We start from the raw sequence: 26,831 nt of genomic DNA, 5'->3' as shown, positions 1-26,831 counted from the left end.
TAGGCGTGGAAGGAGCTCCGGCCTGGCCCAGGGGCAGCGGGTTTGGGGGGGCTCCGGGGACCGGAGCGCGCTCGCGGGGCAGGTCGCAGGTGCCACACAGCAGAGAGGTGCCCCTCGGCAGCCGTGGCCCGTCGCCCCCGCTTCCTGTCCCAGGGCTCGTGCCCGTCCCTCTGGGCGCCTGGCTTGTTCCTAGGCCGCTGGGCCCCGCTCAGACCCGCCGCCTCTCGCACACCTTTCAGATCGTCCATCCTCGACACAGAAATACAACCCACAGGGACACAACGTCGGATGCTATTTTAGTGCCTGGCTCTGTCCACTTGGGTTACCAGTATCTCCGCTTGAGGAGTTAAGTAGGACGGTGGTGGTTCGGAGCCGTCACAGATCAGCGTGCGAGGAGCTGATTGTTAGATATTCAGGGATTGTGTGGCCCGGTTTAAATCTTTGGCAACTTCAAATTGGCCCTAGTGGGAGTATTTACTCAGAGAAAAATCAGCAAACAGTACAAATCAGAGCTTCCTTCCCTTTTTCTTTTTATTTTTCTTTTTTTTTTTCTTTTTTTCAGAGCACTGGTTTACTGGATAGAACCCACTTCATGTAGGTGCTAGTTAATAGGATTTACCCACAGGACTATTTCACAACCAAGGTATGGGGAAGAGTTGAAGCAATGCAAGCTAATCCTATAGAATACCAGTCGTTCCCAAACCTCAGCCATTCCCGAGCCTCCCACTCTTCCATATCGATACGTGACCTTTCTCAACATGCTTGCTATTCGCTAATTGAGAGCTATTAATTTTTTCACATTTTTAAATTTTTTTCACATTTATTTTAATTTTTTCACATTTATTTTTTTTATTTATTTTTTTGAACATTTATTTTTAAAGGAATTTTTCTTACTGCTGTAAGCGAATAAAACAGTATCTGTGTTCTAATTGTAATAAATGAATGACACTAAGACAACCTCATAGAAAAGCAAAAGAAAATAAACTCAGATATATACCACATAAAATCATCCCACACGCCACCAGAGGCGTACACAATGAAAAATAAGCTCGTAAAATGAGTTTCTATTATAGTCTCCAGTGTCTTTTCTCTAAGGAATGATCACGGCTAAGGTCACGGTACATATGTCAATGGATATTATATATACATTATGCACCTATAGTTAAATCTACGTTAATCCAAGTGCATTAGTTGTAGATATCAACTCACTTAATCACTGTAAAAAATTCTATGAGGACAATATTGTCATACTCCAGAGTTACAGATGAGGAAGCTGACCACGGAGAGTTTCAATAACTTGCCCGAAGTTCATGGCTAAGCCAGGATGGAGCCCGGGCAGCCGAGCTCTTTGGCTTGTGCTTTTCACCTCGTGCTGTACTCAGCAACTTCTTTTAAAACTGAAAATACAATAAATAAATAAATAAATAAATAAATAAATAAATAAAACTGAAAATACATGTATAAAATAAGTAAATAAATAAATAAATAAATAAATAAATAAATAAATAAATCTGAAAATACATGTATAATACTAGGATTGCTCCCAGTAATCCTGAATCTTGGAAGACCGAGAAAGCTGTCCCATTAAAAATAAAAGCAATATGATTAACAATATATATTTATGATTTAGGCTTTTATAGCTTTGCTAGCAAAAGAATAATAATAATGTCCACCAGTAGGTATGTTATGGAAAGTGAGATGGAAACGGAGAGAAGCCTCTGTTCTTTTCACTGTGAAGAATTACAGGGCAGCGACATGAAGGCGAAGCAGAGCAAAGCCTTATTAAGGTGTCCTCCGAGGGAGGGCAGGCCGGTCCAGAGAGACAGCGGCCCTGGAAACTCTGGACTGTGGGCTTACATCAGTTGTTCTGCCCGGTGGGGCCTAGGATCACAGCATTCGAGTGACAGGCCTGGATTATTCAATAATTAGCCAACTAGACATGTTGCTTCCCAAGATGGATTCAAAATACCTGCAGCGGGTAGGAAACCACACCATCATTTCTCTTGTAGACACGGGACAAATAAAAACACGCTCTGCTTTCTACACATGTGTAACAAACACAACAACCGAGCTGATCCTCTGCTGGGGGTGCCGTACGCGCCGACCCACTGCTGGATGGGGGGCGTGGGGTGGTCCCCGGGGGTGGCTCCCCCTCGGGACGGCTGAGGTCCATCCTCCTGTCACCCGTGCCCAGCCTCCTGCCCAACAGGAAGTGGAAGGATGAATGAGGTTATACTTACAGCCTAGAACGTATGCAGCTTCTAAGAGAATAAGCTCAAACTAGGCCAGATAATTTGGAGGGATTTCCAAGGGGCACCGCGGAATAAGAAAAGCAGGATGTAGACAAAAACTGTACGGGCATCTCAGTTTTATAAAATACACACTGGGAGTGTTCTTTCCCTGCGGCCCTAGGTGGTCTCCGCCTTGAAAGTGTCCGCCCCGTCGCTAAGCGGGGAGCAGCAAGCTGTGCGATTTCTGTTTCCCACCACTGCTGAGTATGAACACGGTTTCCTGTCACCTCGCCATTTGTACTTGTTCTGTGAATAATCCCGTCGCACATTTTTATTCGTTTATTAATCACTTCTTTTTTGAGTTGCAAGAGTTCTATTCTTTTTTTTTTTTTTTTCATGTATGGCCTCTTCTTTGTAAGTCTCTCTCTTTTTCCAACAGATCTTTTATTTGTCTTTTGACTTTGTTACAAAAGTTTCAGATTTTCATCTAGTCCCACCTGTTTATCTTCTTTTTTTAAAAAAAAAATGTTTTCCATCTCAGGTTAAAAGTAGAGAAAAGGATAATCAAAGAGACGCAAATGAAACCTTGGCTGGAGGGAGCCTCTCTTTCCTAACGAGATCAGGAAGGAATGAAGGAATCCCCTTTCCGTGCCATACTCTAACCTGCCCTATAAAACACCATCAAATCCCCTTTGCTGGCAAGAGGGGTGACGACGTTCCAACTTAAGCATTCTCATGCCCCAGCTGTGCACTTCCATTCCAGTCTCCCCACTAGCCTGTCCCATCACTGGACAAGCTTCCAAATAGCATGAGAAAGGAAGGTGATAGGTTGAGTTACATTAGCATATTGATGGCACAGCACTCCTTGTGTTTTATTACCCTAATTAGATGGGTATTAGGTTATATTTAAAGCTTAAATCTTCATTATATCCTATTACTATTGTGGATTTTTAAAAATCCAACATGGCTTTGAATCAAGGTAGATTCTTAATTTGGCTTCCTCGCCTATTATTTTGTCTGCTTGCCAGATTCTTCCTACTTTTTGAACTCAGTGCTGTATTTAATGGGCTCGTCAAACATAGAGTTAATCTAGTGTTCCCTATGAAGATTCTCTGGGGCCTCATGAAGCGGTGGGAAGATCAGTGGTTCTCCGGCCCCCCTCTGCTTTTGCCATCTCCAGTACACTTCCGCGTAGCTCAGTCTCCCTCCAGCTATCCCTGCACAAACACATGCCCAAGCTTGAAGCCATGGGTTCACCTGACTCCCCTTCCTTCACCTCAACCGTGTAGGAGTCCGATGCAGTCTACGGAGACCTGTGTTCTCGCTGGCTCCTCTCCTCTCTTCTCTGGTCAGGCTCTCTTGGGCTAACCCTCGGCTTCCCGGGCCTGGACTAGCATAATAGCATCAGAGCTCAGCCAGTGCACCGCGCCAGTCTCCATCTGCTGCCAGAGCTGGGCTTCTAGAGCGCGCATCTTTTGCCATGCTTCTTTGAAGAACCTAGAGGTGCGTGGAGGATAGAAGCCAAGTTCCTTGGTACGGTTCCCAAATGCTAACCTGATCTGATCCCAACTTAACCTAAACCATCTCACCCTCGTTGACTGTCCTGTAAACAAATCCCTGGTATGAGTGTAGATTGAGGTGTGAAACAGAAAATCCACACCTCTGGTGATTTCTTAACGGGGCTGCTCTTGCTTTTCCTGCTGCCTGGAATGTCCTTTTTTTTCCCTCTGGGAGATTAAATTCTAGTTGGCGTTTAAAGCCCAACTCAAGTGTCACCTCCTCTCTGAAGCTTTCCCAATACCCCAGTGAAAATGAAGTCCCCCTCCTTTGGTGCTCCTTGACAATTTCTAATACCCTTATGCTAGCATCATGTGTTGTATCTTGGTGCGCTGAGGCGTTGTCACTCAACTGATTGCACATCTTTGAAGGGAGAGCCAACACCACGGTCATCTCTGCAGATTTCGCCCATAGCACCATCGAGTGTAGTTGTTCCTCAATACAAGTATGTGGAAGGGAGGAGGTAGAGAAGGAGTGAGAGAGGAAGAGAAGAAAAGCAAGGAAGGAATGCATTTATCCTTACACAAATACTTCCCTGGACTACACATAGCTTGTTTGCTTCTTGCTTGCTTGCTTTGTTTTACTTCTTTATTTTCTTATTTATTTAAATTGATAAAATGAGCACTACTAACTGCGGAAATTCAAGTTTTGCTTGTTGTGAGGATTTTAAAAGTGACTTTGCACTGTATCGAACATGGTACTATTTGTAAAAGTAAAAGGTTGCTTATCGTTATCTTCATCACTAATCACACGATCATTTTGATTTTTAGTAATTCCAGTTCTGATTCTAATGCATACTAAGTGTAAGAGCAAAGAAGGGTATTTGCATGGAACCCTGGGTTACTGTGGTCTGTGTGCTTTGCTGTAGCTTATTAAGAAACTGGTCCCGGGGACACCTGGGGGCTCAGCGGTGGAGCGTCTGCCTTCAGCTCAGGGCGTGACCCTGGGGTCCTGGGATCGAGTCCCGCATGGGGCTCCCCATAGGGAGCCTGTTTCTCCCTCTGCCTGTGTCTCTGCCTCTCTCTCTGTGTGTGTCTCTCATGAATAAATAAATGAAATCTTAAAAAAAAAAAAAAAAGACCTGATCCCTATCCCTTCTACCCACTCCTCTACTCAGCAAACAGGGAAAGAAGAAAAGGCAATGATGCTGGCACTTTTGATGAGGAGCACAGGGGAATGGGCAGAGGCCAGACAGGTTTCATGGAGCAAAGCCCGATAGCTAATACTAATGAGATTCCTAGGGAAGATAGCCAGAATTAAAAAACATTTAGGGCAATGCTGAGAACTGCCTGAACTAAGAGAGTTAATCAGAAATGGGACCTCCAGAGGTTTGCCCATCTCCCAGCTAAGCATTACAGCACCTATCAGGTGACTTCAGTTGCTGATGGGTGACAGCTTAATTTACAAGAATGCCGAGCAACAGCAAATTTGAAAATAAACCAAATACACACTTTATAAGGAAAAGGAAATGTGATTCTGAACTCCATCTCATAGTTTCCCTGAAGCTTTACCAACCTTATAATTAGATGATACCTAAACTGGATGAAACGTTCATATTAAATATTATGAGAAATTTATTGGAGATTGTGCTATACCCCTATTTATATTTCTGGTCTAACTTGTCTCTCTTACATTAGTAGAGAATATCTGTGCGTGGATGTGTGTATGTACTTTAGAATTTCCATTAGGAATTATTTCTGATGTCTTAAAAAAGATTAACCTTGCTGGTACCTAGTATAATTTATTTTAAAAAATGGAATTCTACCACTGCAAAGGTTTTAATGGGTAGGCTTTTTTGGTATCCTTCCAGAAATCTCCCTGCCCGAGGCTGCAGTTTTCCTAAAAGGCTCCCTCCCTGCAGATTCCAGTGGAAGCTCGCCTGCACAACAGCTGTGAAATCCGACCACTACTTCTCAATAGAATCACTCTCAGACAAAAGATGGGACTCACGACTACATGAGCATTTTGAGCAGTCTGAAATAACTTGTTTTTTTTGTTTGTTTGTTTGTTTTTTAATAACATGAGCCTTTGCACACCTTCACTGCCCACCCTCCCTGGGCAACCAAGAGCCATTTTGGTATTCTAGAAAGACAGACAAGCATCAGCCTCCATGTTAAGGATGGCTCACAGGACCAAGAACCTAGCTCCTCCTAAAGCCTAGTGCATCTTGGTTCTCTGAGAAATGGTTTTAGCAAACTCTTTGATGCTGACTTTTCTGAGAAATGGTGATTCCATCAATCATATTTCCCCCTTTACACAAACCTGAGAAAACTCTTCCGGGGTTTCCAAAAATACAAGAGAAGAGCTAGTTCGCATGGGCACTTGAAGGGCAGAAGGTGAAGGAACAAAGTTGAGAGTCCCTCAGCTTCACCTGTCACTTGCCGTCTCACAGAGAGGGTGTCTGGCTATTTTAGCCTCATCAAGACTGTCCTGGTGTTTTCTAACAGATTCAGAGAGGCCTTGGTCCTCTCAGTTCTTCTAATAAGTGCCAGGAGAGAGCTGGTGACAAGAATGCCATGTCATCTGCCACTGGGGCGCACAATTGGCTCTATTTCCGTCCCTATAGATTCTTGTCTGTGTGGGGTGGCACGCCCTCTGCTCTAGCCCCAGTCCTGCCTTCCAATCCTCTTTTATTTTGTCCTGTAAAATGGTCCATGTTCAAAGCCGACATGTTTTAAATGATCTCTATACAGAGTCTTTCGTTGAAGCCCACTCTCCAGGAGCATGTTTTATTGAGCATCCTTGAGGTTTCCTGTCTTTGGTGAGGAATTTCCTTTTCCAATAATCTGTTAACAATAAGCACGTGAGTATGGAATTTCCCAGAAAGAACTGATAGAGTCTCTAACGTGGGTTCTTTACTCAAAGGACAAAGGCATCCCTTATTTCCAGTGGACACCTACCTTTTCCCCAAAGGCATGCTAGGGCCCTTCAGCCCCAGTAGGTGTGTTGCAGGAAGCCAGTCCTCTCCTGCTCATGCAGTATTGTGCTGGCAGGTGCAGCAGAGATGAGAAGTGGAAAGAGAGTAATTGCAGGACCAGCAATCATGTTGAATTCTAGAGGTCCATTGCTAATGATAGTCACGGTGATTAAATTAAAGAAGAGCTGTCAACTACAGTTCTTTCTTTGCTCTTTAAAAAAAAAATGTTTTCTTCCCTTTCAGGTGCCCTATTTATGAGCTCAAAAAAATTGTAATTAAGGAAATCTCTCCTGATTTGGTTCTTAGTAAACACTGTATTCTTTCAGTCTAATCGAGATAGGACTAGGGCGATGTTTTTGTTTGCTCTCTCCGTTTACTGTCACAATGAACTATGTTAAAAAACGCGTTTTCCAAAAAGACTTTTTGTTTGATTTCCTTGTTCTTTTCTTTTCTCCTTCTCTCCTTACTGCTTCCTTTCCTTCCCTTCCCTTCCCTTTCCGTTCCGTTACTTTCTTCTTTCCTACTTTTACGGACTGAAAACCTATTTCACCCAAACCCTGGATTGGTAGTTTGACTAATATAGAATTATAGTCATTGTTCAAAAAATAATGAAAGATTCACTCTTTTGTAAACCTCTTCCTTTTTAAAGTAAGTGGTTTATTGAATTATGTCCTAAGTGTACAAGAGGACACAGATTATAAATATTAAACTTAAAGAAAAAATTTAAAGCTAGACATACCTATATTACGACCAAAGAGGAGCTTGGGGTGGCATGGATGTGTTTACTTTATTACATTTTGAGCGTCGATGACGTGTGCTGTATGAGGCTAAAGCTGAGTTGGTGACTTGGTTGACTTCCTTCATTGCCCCTGGCCAGGGAAGTTGCGTCTCTGGGAGTTATAGGATGCCATTTCCCAAGCTCAGGGTTGGTAATCTGACCTGTGTTGCTTCTTCTTGGCTAAGTCCTGATCTAGCTTCTCCTCAGGGTCCATTTTCTCTTCATCACGCTTCTGACAGTCTTGCTCAGACTGTTGGACTGCCTTCTGGCATTGTTATGCGGAAAAATTAATAAGCGCAGTCATAAAGTGCTTTGACATTCTAAAGTGCTATAGAACTGCTTAATGATGATAGAATTACCATAGAGCTGTCTGGTTCCAATCACATCTTCAGAGGGATCCTAGATTGAATTGACAGTTTTGGTAGGTGAGGTTTAAAATATATGAACTGTCAAAAAGATCAAAAATGGGTGGTGACATTGTCAGCTTTCCCTCCATTGCCTTTGTCTGGATTGCCTCAACCCTATTGTAAAATCTCTTCTAGAGCAGAGAATGCATCAGAAAGTCTGTTCAAGAGTCAAGTGGGGACAGGTCACTAGCTATTCCTGTTGCAGTTTTGCTTGCATAGGCTCTGGGTGGTTTGGAGAAAGGAACTAGAAGGGATCATTGATTTTATGATCAGCCCAAACGTCTCTACAGTGTTGGGTAATGAAATCCTGCCATTTTCCCAAAACATGTTCACATCCGGGGAGATGACACATTATAGCACCTTAATCCCATAATTTCTCTTGAATTCTACAGACCTTCACCTTCATGCCCCTTCAGTAGTCCCTTTCATTAGGCCGCTCTGCTGGCCACCTCCTGGAATTGGAAACTACTTGAAACTTCTGTAACTTCAAACTCCACCCTCGGACACTGTCATTCCGTCTTTCCGAGGCCCTTGATCTTCTATCCTATCTACAACTCTTCTATCAGATCTAAAAGTCCTCTGATTATTCCCTTTTGTCCAAATCTACTGGCTTCCTCTTTGTTCCACCTAACTTCTTTATCCATCTTAGGACACACTCAACTTACCTACCACCATTTCCTTTTGCCACAAGTGCCTCAAACAACCGCATTGCTGAGCCCTTACACCACCCTATCTTCTTTACCTTGAGGATCCTAAGTACTGCTGCAGGGAAATTATTTAGCTGTGTAGACTGGTATCCTTATGAAGTTATAGCTGGAGGCTAAGCTGTGCCCTTGGCATTTCTTGGTACTCCTCTACCTTGACTATTTCATCTCTACCGGTCCCCTCCAGCTTCCTACACACTTTTTTCCACTCTCAGCAGATGGCCTTGCCCCAAGTTCACTGATGAAGCACTCAATCATGTATCACTCCTCTCAAGTTTTGCACCTGCCTCACATTGAAAAATGTATCTGCATCCTTATCCCCACCCCACTGCCTTCTTCCCTTCCACCTTGGTTGAAGGGGTAGCACTTGTTCTGCTTACAGGTAAGCTCTACTTCATGTGGACCCCACTCCATTAATGAATGCGTATGCTCTATTTTTATTTTCAAAATCATTTATTTAGCCATTGTCTTAAAAAACAAAACAACGGTATGCTCAAGTCTCTCCCATCTTTGCAGAAATCTCCCTCAACTGTACTTCTCTTGCTCTTTGACTGGATAAAACTACATTCATTATTTCTGTTTTCTCACTTCCTGGATACTCCTCAGGCTACAGAAATTTAACGTCCCTATGTCCTTGTCTGCTCACATTCCTTTCACGAAAATCAGAATGGTCTTCCAATGCCCAAGCTCATACTCCTCTGATTTTATGTGTTTCTCTGGCATTAACGTGATCAACTATTCCTTCTCTTTTCTCTTCAAAACTCAGTCTCCTTTAAGATTCTTTTGACACTGTTTTCGAAAAATTGTACATTTCTGGATAAATATCCATCTCCCCAATTGTAGTGTGTACTCCGTAGAGGGAGACATCATGTCTTTCTTGCTACACAATTTGAACCTACTGCTGAGCACACATATTAGCTTTATAATTTATGTTTAATTGATGGACTGGATGCTTTCATGGAAGATGTACCATCATTCTTTTTCCTAGTGTTTCTCTTGCTTTTCTGGGCTCTCCTTCTCAATTTCGTTCCTTTTGTATGTTAGTGTTTTTAAGGGTATCATTCAGCCTACTCTTTCTTACTCCTGATCGCATGTTTAAACAATGTATTCTGTGGCCATGGTTGGAAGTGCTCACTTTTTCCTGTGCTTTAACCTTAGAGAGCTGTCTTCCTACTAGATATTTCATTTGGATTTCCATAGATACATTGACTGGATCTCCACCAAACTTGATGTCTTCATCTCCCTCTATTTTCATTCCAATCTTATAGTCCAGATCATGGCTGTTGACATAATGGGCAATGCCACAGCCCAAGAGGCCTGGCAGTCACTTTAGATTACTACCTGTTCTTGTCCTCCATGTCACTACGACGACTACTACTGCTGTTCCTGCTACTACCACCACACCCTGGCAAATCTACCTACTTAGATTTTAAATTTGTCCTCTCTTCACCACTCCCAGTGCTCCATTTTCTTTTCGTTGTTAGGATTTCTTGGCTGGAAGATGGTTTCCTAATTGGTCTCCAAACTTGCTACTGTCAATCTCTTGTCTATAGTGCCATCAAATGTGATTTTTTTTCTGTAATAAAATTATAATTCTATAATTCCTTGCTTTGAAAGATTGAAAAAAAAATTGAAAGACTTCTGAGTACTTCCTGTGAGAAATACAAAACCCTTGATAGCATTCAAGTCCAGCATAAATTTGCCTCCACCAGAATCGATGCCCTGTCCTCACCCCGTGCGGGACTGCTGAAGGCCTTCATGTACTCTCATGCTTCCCTTCACTACTGACCTCCACCAGCTTCCTTCCTAGAAAATTTCTCTTGCTTCATAATTTGCATTATGCACATCATCACCTCAGGAAAGACTTTTCTGAAAGAGCCCTCCTTTGTACTTCCATAGATTCCTTCCTCCCCTACTATTTTAGTGATTATCATGTTATTTTCTATGTAACCTGTGTTTACCTCTATTCTTCTACTAAACTGTGAACAATTTGAAGGCAGAGACTACATGCCCCCCCATGCCTAACATACATGGTATCCATTATATAATAAGAGTTTAATAAATCTACATTAAATGAATTTTATATTCTTCATATTTGTTCCATATTTGTGTGAAATAATTGGGCCATTTTCCCTCAAGCCTCTTAATTTTGGGGGAAAGAACTGCAGTTGTTTGGGGCAACAGAAAGAATGCATGCTCTATCATGATTGGGCTATGGGAAAAATGTGTTGGAAATTCCAATACATTGGTGTCAAGGTTTTAACTCAGAGACTCCAAGACTCTTATTCTTTCCGGGGACCCACAAGCCACACTGGGTGCCCATGTGATCTTCCATATTAATGGCCAAGTGTAATTCTCAGCTGGTTTCTCTTACCATTCAAGCTTTGGAAGGCTTTGACCTGCCTTCTCCAACAGCCAGCTGGTGTGTACTTAGGGAATAGAGACCCATTTTAATACTGCTTTAAGAAAATCTGCTGTGCCTAAAAGTACCTAAGAAATAACCCTCAAGAATTCTGAACTATCCAGAAATTGCACATTCCTACCTTTACTCTTTCTCAGTCATGCAGACAGTTGAGCACAGATTATCATTAAAGCGACACCTTGTTCTGTACAGCCACATACTCCAGAGAACTAGAGGAGGGGCATGAACCTAAGATCTGACCACAACTTTTCAGAAAGTCACATCTTCTACAATGATGGACTTACTTTAGTATCAACTAAGTAAAATCGTAAGGAAGAGATGCACCCGGGGCAGTGCCTCACATCCTTCTGAGTTACTGCAAAAGCACAGAGTTCCCAGGCAGTGGGACCGTGATTGCTTGTTGCCTGACAGGCTGCAGGGTCTCTGGGAAGCACTCATCTCCCTGACAGCCTCACAATCTATATTTACCCCAGAACTTTCCTGCTCTGGGCCTCATGCGTTCAAAAACACCTTCTTTGCTATTTTGGTAGGTTAACTCATTGGCTGTGATCGTGTTGGTGGTTAATGGTACTGATAACTAACATTGCTGAGTGCTTGGCAAATACCCAGAGCAATGCATAAATGCTCTCCTTCTGTCCTACCTGAGCCCTTTCAAGCATGTCCGTGCATTGTTATTTCTGCTTTTTCAAATGGATAAATTGAGATATAAAAAGATTAAGTAGCTTGGCTGAGGGCACTCCACTGCTAAATGGTGAGCTGGAACTCCAAGCCAAGCAGTCTGATTCCAAAGTCTGTCTTTACTCTCCAGATGCTGTGTGTACCACACCTGTGTCCTCTGAATTCCTACTGTCAGCACCTGGGTGTCTCTGCCTAAATATGAAGCCCACCCTTTCATTGATGGAGCCCACTCTGTCCCCAGGAGGCAGGTCAGAAGGGCTGGGAGCTAATGTGATAACCCCCCCCCCCCCCCACTGATGATGGCCACTGTGGGTGTGTACTCATCACTGCAGCCCTCCCCTGCCTTCGGTGGGGTACCTGAGGTGTGGGTTTTACACTGGCCCTCAAGTTCCCCAAATGGGCTGAAGCCTCATCTGCTGGCAGTGGTCGCCTTCCTTTCCTTGTCTCACGGCCCTGCTCCCCCACAGGTGTTTTCCTTGACCTCTCAAATAAGCAGTCTGTCCTTACGCCCTTATCTCAGTGTCTGCTTCTAGGAGAATCCAAACCAAAGCAAATGACTTGCTGTGTTAACCACTCCCAGGTCCCCCGCAAGGCCTCTCAATGCCCTAAATAGAGCAAAGCAGACACTGACACGGGGCCTTTGAAGCCTGTGGGAGTGTCTGGCTTCTCTGTCTATCCAGAGCCCTGGCTCTGCCTTTCTCTGCCTCTCAACATTATCTACTTTTCTCCCTTTCTCAAAGCAGCTGTCTGGTCCCTCTACAGGGCCTCCTCACCTTGCTGTGAACACATTTGCAATAAGCCACTGCACCTCGCTCCATTGCACCTGGAAGGATAAATGGTTCTCACCTCTTGTCCCCTGGATCAAGTTATTTGGCGGCTGGTTATTGCAACAAATATAACTGCAGGTGAAAGTGGCAAAACAGCCCAGCTCTGCTCGGTGCAGCTCGCCTGGAGGCCCAGCCCACACATTTCCAGGAAAAGCTCTCTGCATCCCCACAGCAGAAACCCTGCTCAATTCACCTCATTTAGCAGAGTGACTGAGCGCCTCTGGGTTTTGGGAACTGTACCAGACACTCTCTCAGGCTTGTACCTTGTGTTCGAAAACAGTTGCTTTCAAGAAGATCTTGTTTGCCCCAAGCCCAGGGCTCCTGAAAGTTTTTACTAGATTCTGGAATTTCACAAGAATCTCCTTGCTCCAAGCAATCACCTGCAGCCAACACAAGATGTGCTCCCCATCCCCCTGGCACAGAGATTCCGGGGACAAATAAAAACCAAGAGAAAAGAAAGCAGAAGCAACGGACCGAAACTTGTTTTGATTGTACAGCCGGGTTTTGTTGGACTTCTGTTTTACTCTAAAAAAAAAAAAAAAAAAAAATGTACCCTTACTTCTTTTGAATCTGGAGATTGGGAGAAGTTCAAATGTCTGTCGTCACGTTAAGCTTGAGCAAAAAAGATGAAAACAAACAAAAATAGAGAGCACATCACAAACGTGCGAACGATATTCCCTGTCTGAAAGTAATAGGTCAGCTTCTTTTTTTCTTTTTCTTTTTTTTATATTTTAGGTCAGCTTCTCAACTAAGCTCAGCTGGCATTTGCTGTACATGTAGAGCGATCATGTACAAAGCACAGTAAGAATCATGTTAGAAGCAGACTGTCCCCTCCACAAGGCCAATGCTGCAGCCCTAGTCTCCGGTACTTCAGAATGTGACTGTGTTTGGTTATAGGGCCTGTAAGGAGGTGGGTGAGTTAAAAGGAGATCTTTGGGGCAGGCCTCATCCAATCTCACTGATGCCCTCAGATGAAGAGGGAGAAACACCGGGGACGCACACCGAGGAAAGACCGTGTGATGCCACAGGGAGAAAGCAGCCGTCCCCAAGCCAACGAGACAGGCCTCCGAAGAAAGCAAACCTCTAACTTTGGACTTCCAGCCTCCAGACCCGGGAGGGAGTAAATCTCTGTTGTTCAAGCCGCTCAGTCCATGGTATTTTATTATGGCAGCCCCAGCAAAATAATATAAATCATCTATTGTGAATCGGGGCACCTGGATTAGAATCACTCTTTGATCTTTAGAATATCGCTTTGTCTCTCGCCAGCTCGGCTTCTCCCTCTGATAATGTAATTATATTATTCTCTAAAGCTTGGTGGAATGACATATTTACAAAACGTGTCTGAAGGTACCTACCCAGCACACAGGGTTTTCACATGGGTGCTTAATACATATTTAGTGATTTATTTTCTGGGTGTCGGAGGAGGAGACAGGATCCGAATTTTTTTTTTTTTTTTTTTTTTTTTTTTTTTTTTACGACTCAGCTGCCACATAAGTCACAAACATTTATGAGGGCTAACTGAAATATATGGCTTATGTGTGAACGTGGAGATAAATAGATCTTAAAAGATTGCAAGAAGGGATGCTGGTGTAGGATGTTCCCTGGGCACCAGGGAAAGACTTCCTGAGGATGAGCCATGAGCTTGACCCCGTGCCACAGGTGGGATTGGAGAACTGTACGGTGGGAAATGCATGCGTGGAGGCAAGTAAGCTGGGGCAGCGAGGGGGTCTGCAGGTCCGCGTGCGGCCCTGGGAGATGAAGGCATGCTCCCGAAGGCCAGTGGGGAGAGCCACGATCTTCTCTTTAGACTTTGGGAGAAGTGGGCCCCAGAAGATAGTCTTCTGTTGGGAAAGAAGTCGTTCTTACTCTGTCTGTGACTTCCTGCGACCCTGAAATTCCCTAAAACGGCTGAAAAGTTAGTGAGGGCTAGTTTGATACATTGATACACTTCACTATTAGGTGATTGGAAGCAAGTAAAGAACTTCTTGTGTTATGATCTGGTCTGTGATGATAAAACGTGCTCTAAGAATCCACCTGATGGTGCGCCGGAAGCGTCTGTGAGGGGGCCTGTCCGCCACACAGCAGCATGGAGAGCCAGTCTTGCCTCTGGCTCTACCATTTACTACCTGAGTGATGCTAGGAATATGATTTCATTCGCTTATTTTATTTTCATGTATGCAGTTGACTCACTGGGGAATGATTCTGTACGTGCTTTTCCATCTTCCAGGCACGCTGCTGAAGGATGAAGTGGGGTGATCACATCCAAGCAGCACCTGGGCTCAGTGATGGAGGAGGTATTGAATGATAAAGGGGTTAACAGAGGCACAAAACTAGTCTTCCAGGTTCAAGGAGGTGAGATTAAGGCTTCCTAGGAAAGCGATGTCATGGGCCCCCAGTCCCCTACCAACTGAAGACGAAGAGGAGGGAGGTAGGGTCTTATGCCCACGTTTCATCAGTTTCCTACGAGTACAAGTAAGATGAACGTGTGGGAAATATTCAGAAGCTCCAAAGGCTAAGTCAGTATAGGGTCCTACGCTTTAAGGAAATGATTGGCAGATCCTCATGGCTGGTTGCATATGGCGGAACGGAAAAAGCATGGGCAAAGCAGGCTGTAGTTTTCAACCTGGAGCAATGAAAGGTTTGGGATATTTCCGAATTCTCTGCAACTAAGAGTGATGGTGCGACGAGAAACACTTTGTGAGCTGAGGAGAAGGGAGGGCAGTGAGAGTGGTCTACCAACAGACGGTGGTCGCAGCTGACACAGGTTGGGCTCCGCCAGAGACAAAGGGATCAGCAGGATAAAGGTGAGGTCTGCGAGCAGGGCCGTGTTTAGATAAAGAGATGCCGGAGCCCCGGAGTGGCGTGTCTGCAACACGAAGCCCAGCGGGCTGGCTGCCCTGCTCTGCTCTGTGACGGGACTTCTGGCTGCAGGAGGAAGGCCTGCGGGGCGGGGCCGAGGGCGGGCGGGCAGAGGGCCCGGGGGCCACCAGGTCAGGCTGGGTCATCTCCGGGCTATAGAATGTGGGTGGGAAGAAAGGCATTGGTTGGGCCGTGGGGAAAGCCCGCACCTGGTGGGCAGGAGTCAGGATCAGTGGAGGGATGATGCATAACACACTGTGCACAGATTCCCCGAGCGTGAGGCAGGTCACCTACCCCGCCTAGAGGAGGAGGGTCAGGCCTTGGTGGACAGGAAGGGAGCACGGGAGCTGGAGCATCCGCGGGGAAGGCAGGGCTTCTCCCGAGGCCTGACTGCAGCCTGACTGCATGCACATCTCAGGTGTTTTTATTTTTTTTTTTTTAAGATTTTTATTTATTTATTCATGAGAGACACAGAGAGAGGCAGAGACACAGGCAGAGGGAGAAGCAGGCTCCATGCAGGGAGCCCCATGTGGGACTCGATCCCTGGTTTCCAGGATCACGCCCTGGGCTGAAGACGGCCCTAAACCGCTGAGGCCCCCGGGCTGCCCCTCATCTCAGGTGTTTGTTGGAGCCATTTCCAATTAGGTTCTGTCTGAATCTAATCATTTCCTTGATTTAGCAAAGCAAAGATTTTGTTCCCCCGTCAAGGGCAAAATACCTTCCTTTTATTTTCTTCTCCATAATTAAGCAATTTCTTAATTAGTGATGTTCAGCCTCTCGAGGTTTATTCCTTTTCATAAAAGCTTGCGTGCCCGCACCCAGCTCCCGCCCAGTGGCCGAGTACTTGTCCCTCGTGCGTCCCCCCTTCGCCGACTTCCTCCCTTGGTGAGAGATTAGGCCTCTCTGGCAGCTCTTCCTGTGCTGGTGGGGGATCCAGCTGTGTCGTCTCCCGCGGTTTGCCTTCCTGGTGGCTCTCATTAGCATAAAGGAGCCTCTTAAAGGAGGGGATGTCACATGGTGGCTCCACGCCCGGTGGGCAGCCCTGCGCTCGTGTGGGTGACGCTTGGCAGGCAGGGCTGGGGTGTCCACTGCAGGCCGCCTGGGGGGCCCTGGCTGTGGCTCAGGTATGGCTCACCTGTCCCCCTGAGGGCTGGGGCCGGGCTGCGGGGCGAGCACCCAGTTTGCCCCTTTCTGGTTTTGCATGTGTCCTGCCCTGCCTGCTTAAGTGCAGCGTCAGAGGTCGCGTCCCTCGTGTCCTCCTGCCGTGGGTGCAGGGGACGGGAGGGGGCCCGGAGAGGCTGGTCCAGATCGGACTGAACACCGCGTGAGGTACGTGCTCCGGCCGTGAGCACCCCCCAACAGCTCTGTGGGCTGGTGAGCGGTCTCACGTGCGGGGGGGGCGGGGGGGCTGCGCTCTCCGAAACTGTGCAGGGACAGCAGAGACCACCAGGGGCGACTGCTCAGCCTGAGAGCTCAGGGGTCCTTCCTGCGCCTGTGAGTCCGGGCCCCCCACACACGTCCCCCAAGCCTGGCCCAGGGGCTGTCGCCAACTGCCGGCGCTGTGTCCCTGGCCAGCTTCGGCCAGCCCCGGGGCCCGGAAAGATGAGTGCGCCACCCCCCAGCAGCCCCAGTCGATACCGAGGAACGGAACAGCAGCGGCGGCCGGAGTGGGACCTTGAAACCTGCAGCTGGAAAGCCCACGCGGAGGCCCGAGCACTGGCTGTCCCCACGGCTCCTGCAAAGCCCTGGGACGACACTAACTGCTGAAGGCGGAGGATGGTCCTTCCCCCAGGATGGCACGGGGAGCCCTGCTGGCACCCACCTGCCGCGGGCGTCCTCACTGTGTCTGGCACTGAGCGCTCGCCCCACCGGCGCCACCCGGACCCGGGCCACGCGAGCCACGCATGCGATCCCGATTCTCTAGGCCCGATTCTCCTAGTACACTAAAGCGGCGGAGCTGGCCTTGGGAGTCGTAGCACACAACACGCCCGTGAGGCTGTGACCTCAACACCACAGATCTAGGGGCGAGCTCCCTTGCGTTTGGGCGCGCTGTGCTGACATCTCCCGAGCCCAGGTGCCACGTGCACGGCGGCTCCCGTGTAGGGACAGAGACGAAAGCCCGGAACGCCTGGCCGGGTCATCCAGGGCCGCACGTCACACCGCGGGGTCAAGTGCGGGCCGCAGTCGGACAGACCCCAGATCTCGCCCCGATTGGCTGTGTGACGCCGAGCTTGAGCTTCCTGAGGTCCAACCTAAGAGCAGTAGCACATCCGATGTCACGGTGTTTGTGAGGGTTAAATGAGACCGTTGTCATCAAACACGTGGTGCGGTAACTGGCGCGGCGTAATGTGCGACGGGCGGTAGCTGTCGCCTTCCGAACCCCGCGAGCTCCTCCTTCCAGGCCCTGCCCCTGTGCCCTTCCCCACTGGTGGCGGACGCGCCCCGTTGCCGCCCGGCACCCGGGGCAGGCAGGTGCGCTCCCTCAGCCTCAACCCGTGTGTCATCGTGCTCCGCGTGGATGCACACTCACACCCTGCATGGCCAGGGCGAGGAGCCCTAGTCGGGGCACGGGACTCAAAGAGAGGAAAGGCCCACGGGGCTGGGACCCGAAGGACATCTCTGCAAGTGTCTAGGCACCTCCCGTTCTTCCCGCTCTCTGCCTCCTAAGGAGAAATGCAGCTCCTCCGGGACTCTTGCCCGCGGTTAGCTTGCCCGTCCCCGTCCCACGGGCGCCCCCCGCCCCACATGTCAGCAGCCTTGCTTCTCCTTGCCTCTGTTCCCTGCACCCCTTCTGTCTAGAACAGTCCTTGCACCTGGCCCGGCAGATCTTGTGTTAATTTAATCCCGGCGCCAACCGTGTCCGCGGCGCAGCAGGAGCACGGAGCTTCTCCTCAGCCTCTGCTGGGTCACAGAGATGGCACCTGGCGGCAGGGGACACAGCGCCGGGGCACCTGGCCTCCACCCCGTGCTGCGCCTGCCGAGCCGGGGGCGCTCCGTGCTCTCAGCCGCACCCCGTGGGCCCAACCTTGTGTAACCGACACTGCCTTGGGTTTAAACCGCTTTAAGATAAGAAACGGCGACGCAGGGACGAGCTGTCCTGTTTCTGAACGCGTCCCTTCCAGAGACATCGCTTTAGTGGGAAGCTCTCGCTCCCTGCAGCATCTCCCAAGGCTTCTCGTCTTGGGAACTGGCTCCCTCGCTCGCGGTCCTGGATGTCCTCATACAGGACATGCCTTCGCGTGAGCCTTGTCTGCTCCCCCCCCGGCCCCCCAACAAACGAGGAGGCGGCCACTCGTCTGCCTGCAGTCAGAGCTGGTGACTGAACCCCGGGCCCCCCGTCCCCAGCGCCCTGGGTCGGTAAACTGAACGTGACCCCAGCATCCAGTCGCCGTCGACGAGGGAAGATGTTCCTCTCAGGTCCCTAACGGGTGTCTCTATCTGTGCAGGGCCAGCGGGGTCGCTTTGTGGGGCTGATGGGCTGGGGTTCCGTTTGCTCACGGGCCCGTCCCCCCGGCACTGACAGGCGGCCGCGCCCTGCAAAGCGGCTGGACGGCTGGAGCTGACACAGGCTCCCTTGCTCCGCCCCGTGCCTGGGCTGCGTAGGCTGGGCTCCTTCCTCCTGGCCTTTTCCTTTCCCTCCCTTCCCCTCTTTTTCCTCCTTGCACTTCATCTCCCCGCCTTCGTCTGGTTTCCCTCGCACCTGCCCCCCACGTAGATGTCTGGTGCTGGGGCTCTCCGAATAATCCACTACCTGCCAGGACAGGGAGTGGGAAAAATAGGAATTCATTTTCGGGAGACCAGCTGGCCCAAGTCCGTATCTTACCGAGGGTTCCTTGCCTCCAGGAATTTCCTCGGGGGGGGGGGGGCGTGGGGGGGGCTCTTCAGAGCAAGACACAAAAGCACAAAACACAACTGACCAACTGTGCAGAACTATTTGGAGGGAAAGATAGTGTGGTCGGGTGGGGAAAGGAATTCTTTGCGACCCCCGAGGTGGCCAGCTAAAGCTACGGAGCCCCCGAAGCATGAAATTTGATTACTCTTATCTCGGGGCCCAGCTCCTGATAACTGCCGTCAGCCGTTCAATTATCCAACAAACGTCTGAGGCGGCGGGTGATAGGCGTTGGGGGGCCCAGGCCGCCTTCCCCGCGTGGGCCCGCCCGCCTCTGAAGGGGCAGGACACCATCCGCCCCTTGGCAACGGGCGAGCCAGGGATGGCGCGGGCCTGACACGGTCACTCTGAAGCACGTCTACCAAATGATTGCTTTCTTCTGCTTTTTAAGGCTTTGCGGACTCCCTCCTCGGCTCCGATACTTTAGCGTGGTCTGGAGAGATTCCAAGGTGGTTAGGGAGTTTGGAGGATGAAAAGCCTCCAGAGAAAGGCTAAAGAACTAGCATCATTTAACGTGGTGGAGAGAGGCTGAGGGTGATTCGTTATCTTCAAACGTGCAGAAAAGGCTCACGAGTTGGGAGGCCACGGGCTGCTCTGAACCGTATCCCGAAGCCAAAATAAGAGGAATTGAGTCCTTACGGAGCACGGCAGACAAGCGTTGGATTGGACGGTCGGGAGACCTATTCCCTGTCCTGTCCCTTCCATTAGAAGTCATCTTTGTGACTTTGGGTATGTCCCTTCGCTTTCCGGGCTTCACACTAGATGGCCTGCTTTATTTCCTGCATTTTTCATGATTCTATGAGTCATTAGGTTAAAATAGTGGTTAGATTGAAAAATGGCAAGTTTTCAGTGGCTGATAGAGTACGGTCTAGAAACAAAGAACCTGCTAAGTAACCCTTCAAGAGGTCTTTAAGGCAATTTTCAATGAGTTTCGTTAGTTATTTAAAAAATGGAAACTGGGGTATTTTTGAGGAGATTGAGGGATTGGACTCTTTTGAAGAAGAGCTGGGTCTGAGGAGGAACAACTTTTTTCTTTCCCCTCTCGAGTTCTAGGACTCGGACCTCGGACCTATGACTCGAGCTGACAAGATACAGCTCGATCGGAGAAAAACATGCAAGTTTCCTGTGATGTCAATATGTTTACATGACCCTGGGGGCTTCAGAGAAAGAAGCTAAAATCTCAAAAATGTGGTTAGACTGGGGCCGGGGGTGGTGGTGGCCTAATAGACCACTTTAACAAAGAGTGATACGTTGTGGACACAGGACAAGACCCAGCAAAGATGGGCTTGGGTGAAGGACGGTGAATTCTCCCATGGTGACTACGCACATGGTCACTAAGACACCAGGGAAACTAATGAAAGAAATCAGGGTTATTTTAGTAGATTTTGTGCAGATCCATTTTGGTCTCTGGTGATAGGAATGTTCTTCTCTTTCTAGTACAGAGACATTTTCTAATGGGAAATTTCATGTCCTGCTTTTAGGTAGAACGGGGGAGGGCCGAGAGCCCTCGGTGCACCTGCTGTTTCTCAAGGGCCTTCGGCCCAAAATAATCAATATGACAAAGTGGTATATTTTGGGGTGGCATGTTCTGAACCCCTTCACATCCTTTCTACAAAGGATGGTGCAGCAGCTGGGAAATGCAGCTGCATCTTTATCCTCCGTGACCCTTCTCTCCAGTCCAAAAGGGAGCTCAGCACCTTTAGTGGCCCATCATTTCTCTGGATATGTTTCCACAAAAGTGGCCGATGACCTCCGTAAAAGAAGCTCGTCTGTTAGGCAGTCCAACGCGGGTTGGCCCGTGGTTACCTGCAAGATCGGGCTGGGAGGAGACCCAAAGGATGGCCCAAGAGCTCAGGTACTGTGGCCGTGGAGGCAGGTGTTGTTTAGCAGGAGTCCCAACTACAAAAGCAGTATATCCTAATTAACTGCAAATGCGTTGCTCGTAAACCTGCCAGTACTGGGCCCTAATGTCTGTACTTTTAATGATGCATTTGATTAGAAGGTAATTTTATCTACTTGGTGGCAGCCAGACCTGTTTGGGTCTCTTTCCCCTCCTCTTCCTCCACCTTTTCTCTCCTGTTCAAAACATTTATAAAGTTGGGATGTCCAAAACTATCTGATAAGTAAATAAATAAACCTACAAAGCAAAGTCACAATGTCTCCTCAGCGCTAGCCTGTGTGTGTGTGTGTGTGTGTGTGTGTGTGTGTGTGTGTGTGTTTGCCGGGTAGGTAATGGGGTAAACCGAAGTGTGATTTTTCTGATTTCCCATTGGGGTCCATACCTGGAATCTCTTCTTTTCCAGCCTAACATTCTCTTCACTTGAAGTCCAAATAATTGACATAACTTCATAGCTCATCGCATTTTACAAATTGATCCCATGTTCTTTTATTTCGTTTTCCTCTCGCAATAAACCCATGAGATGGTTGTGCCTCCGAAGGAGGAGAAGCAAGTCAGAGATGCTAGCACCTGTCTCGGGGACCCAGTCAGTAAATCAAGAATTCAAAACCTGTCCCAGGCTTTCTCGGCCACACCATATGCTTCTCTCCAAGGAATGGTTTTCTCTTTTTTCATTGAAGATGAAAGCTGAGGCCGATCCACACTGGTAATGGTTGCTAGAGGACACCCGGGGAGCCAGTGGCTGGGCACAGTCACGATTCTGGGCCTTCTGGATCCCATTTCTTGCTGTGGATGCCTAGGGTCATGTTTAAGGTAGCCACAAGTCCAGGCTTCGGGGTAGACCCAGGAGCCCACGGGAACCCTACTTTGCCTCTCTTCCCTCCCGCTCTTGTCCGTCCCATCCTTCCTGAGGGTGCAGGCCGGTCTCCTCCACTCAGGATCTGGAGTCTCAGGCATCCATCGAGAAGCCCCCTTGAGCTACCGCGTCCGCTCCCCTCTCCCAACTCCTCTTGTCCTTGCGTGTTTTCTACATGTGTCAGCTCACTCGGTCTACATGTAAGGTCGCCGCGGCACCACCTCCCGAGGTCATCTTGCCCGAGGTCACAGAGCAGGTGGTGCAGGGGCTGCCAGGGTGACGTCATTGCCTGAGGTCCCCATTGGTGCCTCTGCGAATCAGTGCCTTGCCAGTAGGAATCCGATGTGCTTTACGCCGAGTCCGAGGCTGTGAGAGGCACCGTAGGAGCAATAGCCCACAACTCTTGACCTGGGATCCCACAAGGAGGACATTTCTCTAAATTAGTATTTAACGCCTATGTCAAGGCATCACACGTTTTCACCTCGGAGGATCCACCCAGCTCAGCCTGAGCGTGGAGTGTTCTGAGCCGCTCTCATACCTTCTTTAGTCCTTGAAGCCCGTAAAGGTTAAGCAGCTTTGATTTGTGTGTCGGTTGGTGGTTGGTGGCAGTGCAGGGATCGATCCCAGGTTCGGGGGCCTCTGTCCACTTTCCTGCACCTCACCGAGGGGCAAGAGAGGAGAACAGCCTGTGGTACCCATCTCCCCGGAGCTTAATTTTTATTCTCAAATGTTTCAAGCCTAGCTGCTCTTCAGGTGGTTGATTATACTTCTATGAAATCTCCATTTGAAGGAAAATTGTATCATGTGTTAGAACAGTGAAGAGGAGAACTCATGACCTTGCATTGCTTTGTATTATGTCGCCTTCCCTGGTACGCTCTTGTGCAGCTAGCAGGGAGTTTGACACATTGAGTCAGACAGCCCCTTATTATTAAATCTGTTTGCAAATGTGTGGAAAGTGCCCTGCACACCCACCCTCGTTATGAGTGGTGGCAGGTCGTGGATATGAATCATAGGCTCCTAGGAGCACTTGCCTTCTCCCTTTCCTTAAATCAGATTGTCAACATTTCAGAAACAGTAATGGTAATAATGGCGGGCCGTCGGAGCCATCGGGCAGCAGCCGGCAACATAGGGACACAGCACTTGGAAGAAGTGGACAGCTGGGTGAGAAAGGCTCACCCTTCAGTGCAGCAGGCAGGCTCCACCCCACCCCAGATGGGCTACGACGGGGTGACTGTGTACATACCGTCTCCTTTTAGGATGCCCTTGATTGTATGGAATTAATTAACGGAGTTATGATTGCCAAACATTCTAGAAAAGCAAAGTGCTGGATAAGGGCTTGTTAAAAGTAATAATCTCATAAACTAAGCAGGTTTGTCTGTGGTGGGTGCCCACAGGGAAGGCCCCTTGGGAAAGCTTCTCGCTCCAGTTCTGGTTCAAGGCCTGTGTTCTGTTCCTTAGCTCAGCATCCCTCCCTCTGTGTCTACAGGGATGTCAACGGGGTGGGGGGGGAGAGGAAGGAGGTAGGACAGCTGCTGGCTCTCCAGCGCCTTGCCCTGACCATCAGCTGGCGTGGAGCGTGAAGGCCTTTGTATCACCGACATCTCAGGCAGGGAAACCACTTCTGGTTCATCCGACTGCCCGCAATCCCCCTACCACGCCGCCACTACAACAGGAGGAGAGGTTGCCTTTCCACTCGATTTGGAAAGTCAGGGTTTCTGTACTTCTAAAACGCATGCACATCCCTGCAAGCAGCTGACTGTGTGCTTAGCGATACCTTAAGGCCCTAGAATCGTGGTGGACAGAACTGCACGTGAGACGCGTTAGGAGGCATTTTTCGAATCCTGTGCATTGATCGCTTTTTTCCATTCTGGATAAAAATCTTAGCAGGGCATTGAATGAAACATCCGATGCAATCAAGGCACTGCCTTAGGCACTCAGGTGAGAACACATGCATGTAGTAGGGTTTAGGAGGTGAGGGGATCGTACAGTCACATCATGAAACCAACGTCGCCCGCTCTCCGCAAAGGGCTGTGGGGATTTATTGAAACGACTGAGAGTTCTAGGTGGGTTGGGCTGGGAAGTCTTCACGGAAGAGGCAAGAACAAGGGAGAGACTGGGAGGTGCTAAAAACTTGTATTCACCTTGTCCAGGCTTGGGGTTAAAACTGTCCTCCAATAATGAAATACACTGGGACCGAGTGCGGAGCCTCCTGTCCTTGCCCCAGGCGTCCCGGTAACAGCGACTGTAACAGAGAAGAGCCGCGAAGCAGCCCCACTGGGTTCCTGGCCAGTCCTTTGCCGTCCCTTGCAGGCCCTGCACCTGCCTCTGTGCTGGCCTGCTCCAAGCCCGGCCCCTAAGTGCAGCCTCCTCCTGGCTTTCTGGATTTTTTTTTCTCATCCGGAGAAATCTGGGGACGAGGTACGAAAACTTACGGAGAATTATGGGGTGCCGTCGGGACGCTTTGGTCTTAAATTGAGACCTCAGCCCATGAAAACTCGGCTGCAAACGCAGAGGTTTGGCTTCAGAAATTAAGGGCTGTCACTTTAAACGGATTTCCTCTCCCTGGGCCCGCTCCCCTGGCCCAGCCTGAGGCAGAGGCGAAGGGATATTTTAAAGTGATGGGTTTAAACAGCCACCGCGAGTGCGGTGCAATCATTTGTCAGGAGCAGCCTCCTGGGCTCGTGCTGAGGGGCCCTGCGGGATCCGATCCCCCTCGAGCTGCAGCGGGGGTGGGGAGGCGCTGCCCAAGGCAGCAGGGCCCTGGGCCTTGGGCCTCCGGGCGCAACGCCATGGGGGGCCCTGCGGGTGCCCTGGGGCAACTCAGGGTGGCCCAGCCGAGGTGCGGGTGGACGGGGTACGTGGATTTGAGCCTCCTCTGCTCCCAGGGCTGGAGCCGGAATTCGAAGCAGAAAGCTTGGCGCCGAGCCCTGTGTTGAAGGGCTTAGGCTGTGTTGACCTGCGGTAGGTTCTAACCTTTCTAAACCGCAGCTTCCAGATCTGGGCGGGGGCGGGGGGGTGTCAGCTGTGCACTGGGGGTGACGACACCTGCCACACTCGCCTCCCTCGGGCTCCTCCCGGGAATGGGCGGGCCTGGAGCACCTGCCAAGCGCTAGGCCTTCCAGGCATCCAGGCAAGTGCTGGCCTCTCGGCCTCTCGGGAGCACTGCTGCCCGCCCAGCCTCGCCACCCCGGAGCAACCGCAGGCCCAGCTGTCCAGGCAGGGTCCCCGGGCCGGGCCCGCCATCGCCCTCAGGGCCGTGCCCTCTGGGTCAGAGCCCGAGCAGCGTCCCCTGTGAGAACGGCCCCGAGCCCAGCTCCCGACCCCAGGGGGTGTCAGATGGAGGCGCCAAGTCCGCTTCTCATTTGCCGGGATCCCACGGAGCTGCCCCCACGCGTCCTGGGCTGCAAAGAAAGCCGTCTGGGGGCGGCAGGCGCCCCGTGCCACCCTGGGGCTGGGAGGGCCATGCTGCCCGACAGCCACGGGGAACCAGCCTAAGGCGTGGGGAGGGATGAACTGCCTTTCTTTCTCCCCTCGCTTTAAAATCCTGTGATTTTTCTGAGCAATTCTTGGCTTGCCGGCTGAGCTGCTCAGCCGCGATATATTTAAACGTTCAGGATTGCGGATCTCAGAAGCCTCTCCCAGGAAATCACCTCCCCGGTTCAAGTAAGCCAGGTGCCCCCCGGAGTCGTGTGCGACTCGTGTCCCCAGCAGAAACCTCTCTCTCTTCAAACTGGGAGATGGCAGGGCACGGGCCTGTTACTGGAAATAGATGCATTTATGAATTTCAACATCCTATTAGCGGTGATCATCTGACAAAATCAGAATGGAGATATTTGGGTGTACAGCTGACAGATGATTTATGTGCTCAGACATCACGAGGCTGTAGAGTGTGTCCCCAAAGGGGCCCTTGAGGAGAGGCGGCCGGGGGCGCAGGGTTCCCATCGTCGTGGCACGGGGCCCCTCCGGGACACTCGGAACCTCGGGGCTCTGGCAGTGACCCGGAGGGGCGTCCCCACCCCGGGGTGGGGGGCAGCGTGTGAGCTCAGCGCCCGTCGCTCGTGCGCCAGTCTCCTTGAAACCGGTTGGAGCTGCCACAGGCAGATGAGCCAAGGTAGGTTTCTCCTCCTCGGATGTAATAATTTAACTGGAATTGATAAAATGAAATATATTTTGGGATCACCACCCCCGTGAGACAGGATCATGACAAGAATGTATTGAGTCACGGATGTCTACACGTGGCCGCCGAGGGACTCTCTCCCGCCGCCCATTGGACATGGACCTCGCTGCTATTAATTGCCTGATTTCGGCTCCCGTGGCTGTGTTGACTGTTTATCCAACCCATTCTCCCTCCCTCTTCCCCCAGAGCAGAGAGTTCCCTAGATCTTTATTGGCTTTTATGCCCTCGCAAGCTCCATCCGTAAGAGAAAAATTGAATTGGTCCCATTAGCTTGATTTTAGTAGCCATGGAGAAGGTAATGGATTCCAGGCTCGCTTGCCATTTAATTTAGATGTTAAAATCTCGCATGTGATTGACCCAGATACATCACCGCGGCCGCCGTAGAGCGTAGAGTGTCGGAAGTGCGCAGGAGGCGGTATCGTCAGCCCTTGTAGGTCATCAGTGACCCCATTTGCGAAATATCTAGTTAATTAAGCGAAGATGGTCACCGAATTGAACCCCCTTGGGGATTAAGGAAGGATGTTGGGGAGAGAACTGGTCATCGCTGGCGCTTGTCATCTCCACCAGCACCATCTGAAGTGGGTGGAAAAGAAGCGGGCTCTGTCCTGGTGGGAATAGAGCAAAGCACCCCG

The 26,831-nt window shown here is 49.4% G+C and overlaps 1 protein-coding gene and 2 long non-coding RNA genes across 3 annotated transcripts in view; all 3 read left to right on the top strand.

The window, feature by feature from the left end:
* Positions 1 to 7,260, top strand: part of LOC144311549 (uncharacterized) — a 43,162-nt gene extending 35,902 nt beyond the window's left edge. Inside the window, exon 3 of the long non-coding RNA XR_013377164.1 lies at positions 5,599 to 7,260. This is a non-coding gene — a long non-coding RNA (uncharacterized LOC144311549). The remainder of the gene's footprint in view (positions 1 to 5,598) is intronic.
* Positions 1 to 26,831, top strand: part of OPCML (opioid binding protein/cell adhesion molecule like) — a 1,083,697-nt gene that overhangs the window by 247,899 nt on the left and 808,967 nt on the right. The gene's annotated exons all lie outside the window — the stretch shown is intronic.
* Positions 11,758 to 13,740, top strand: LOC144306107 (uncharacterized). Its single transcript, XR_013373132.1, has 2 exons — positions 11,758 to 11,942; positions 12,457 to 13,740. It is a non-coding gene; the product is annotated as an uncharacterized LOC144306107 (long non-coding RNA).

Source organism: Canis aureus, chromosome 3 (assembly GCF_053574225.1).
Source record: "Canis aureus isolate CA01 chromosome 3, VMU_Caureus_v.1.0, whole genome shotgun sequence".
Taxonomy (NCBI): Eukaryota; Metazoa; Chordata; class Mammalia; order Carnivora; family Canidae; genus Canis; species Canis aureus.
The sequence above is the reverse complement of the archived record's forward strand: the minus strand, read 5'-3'. Positions and strand labels throughout refer to the sequence as shown.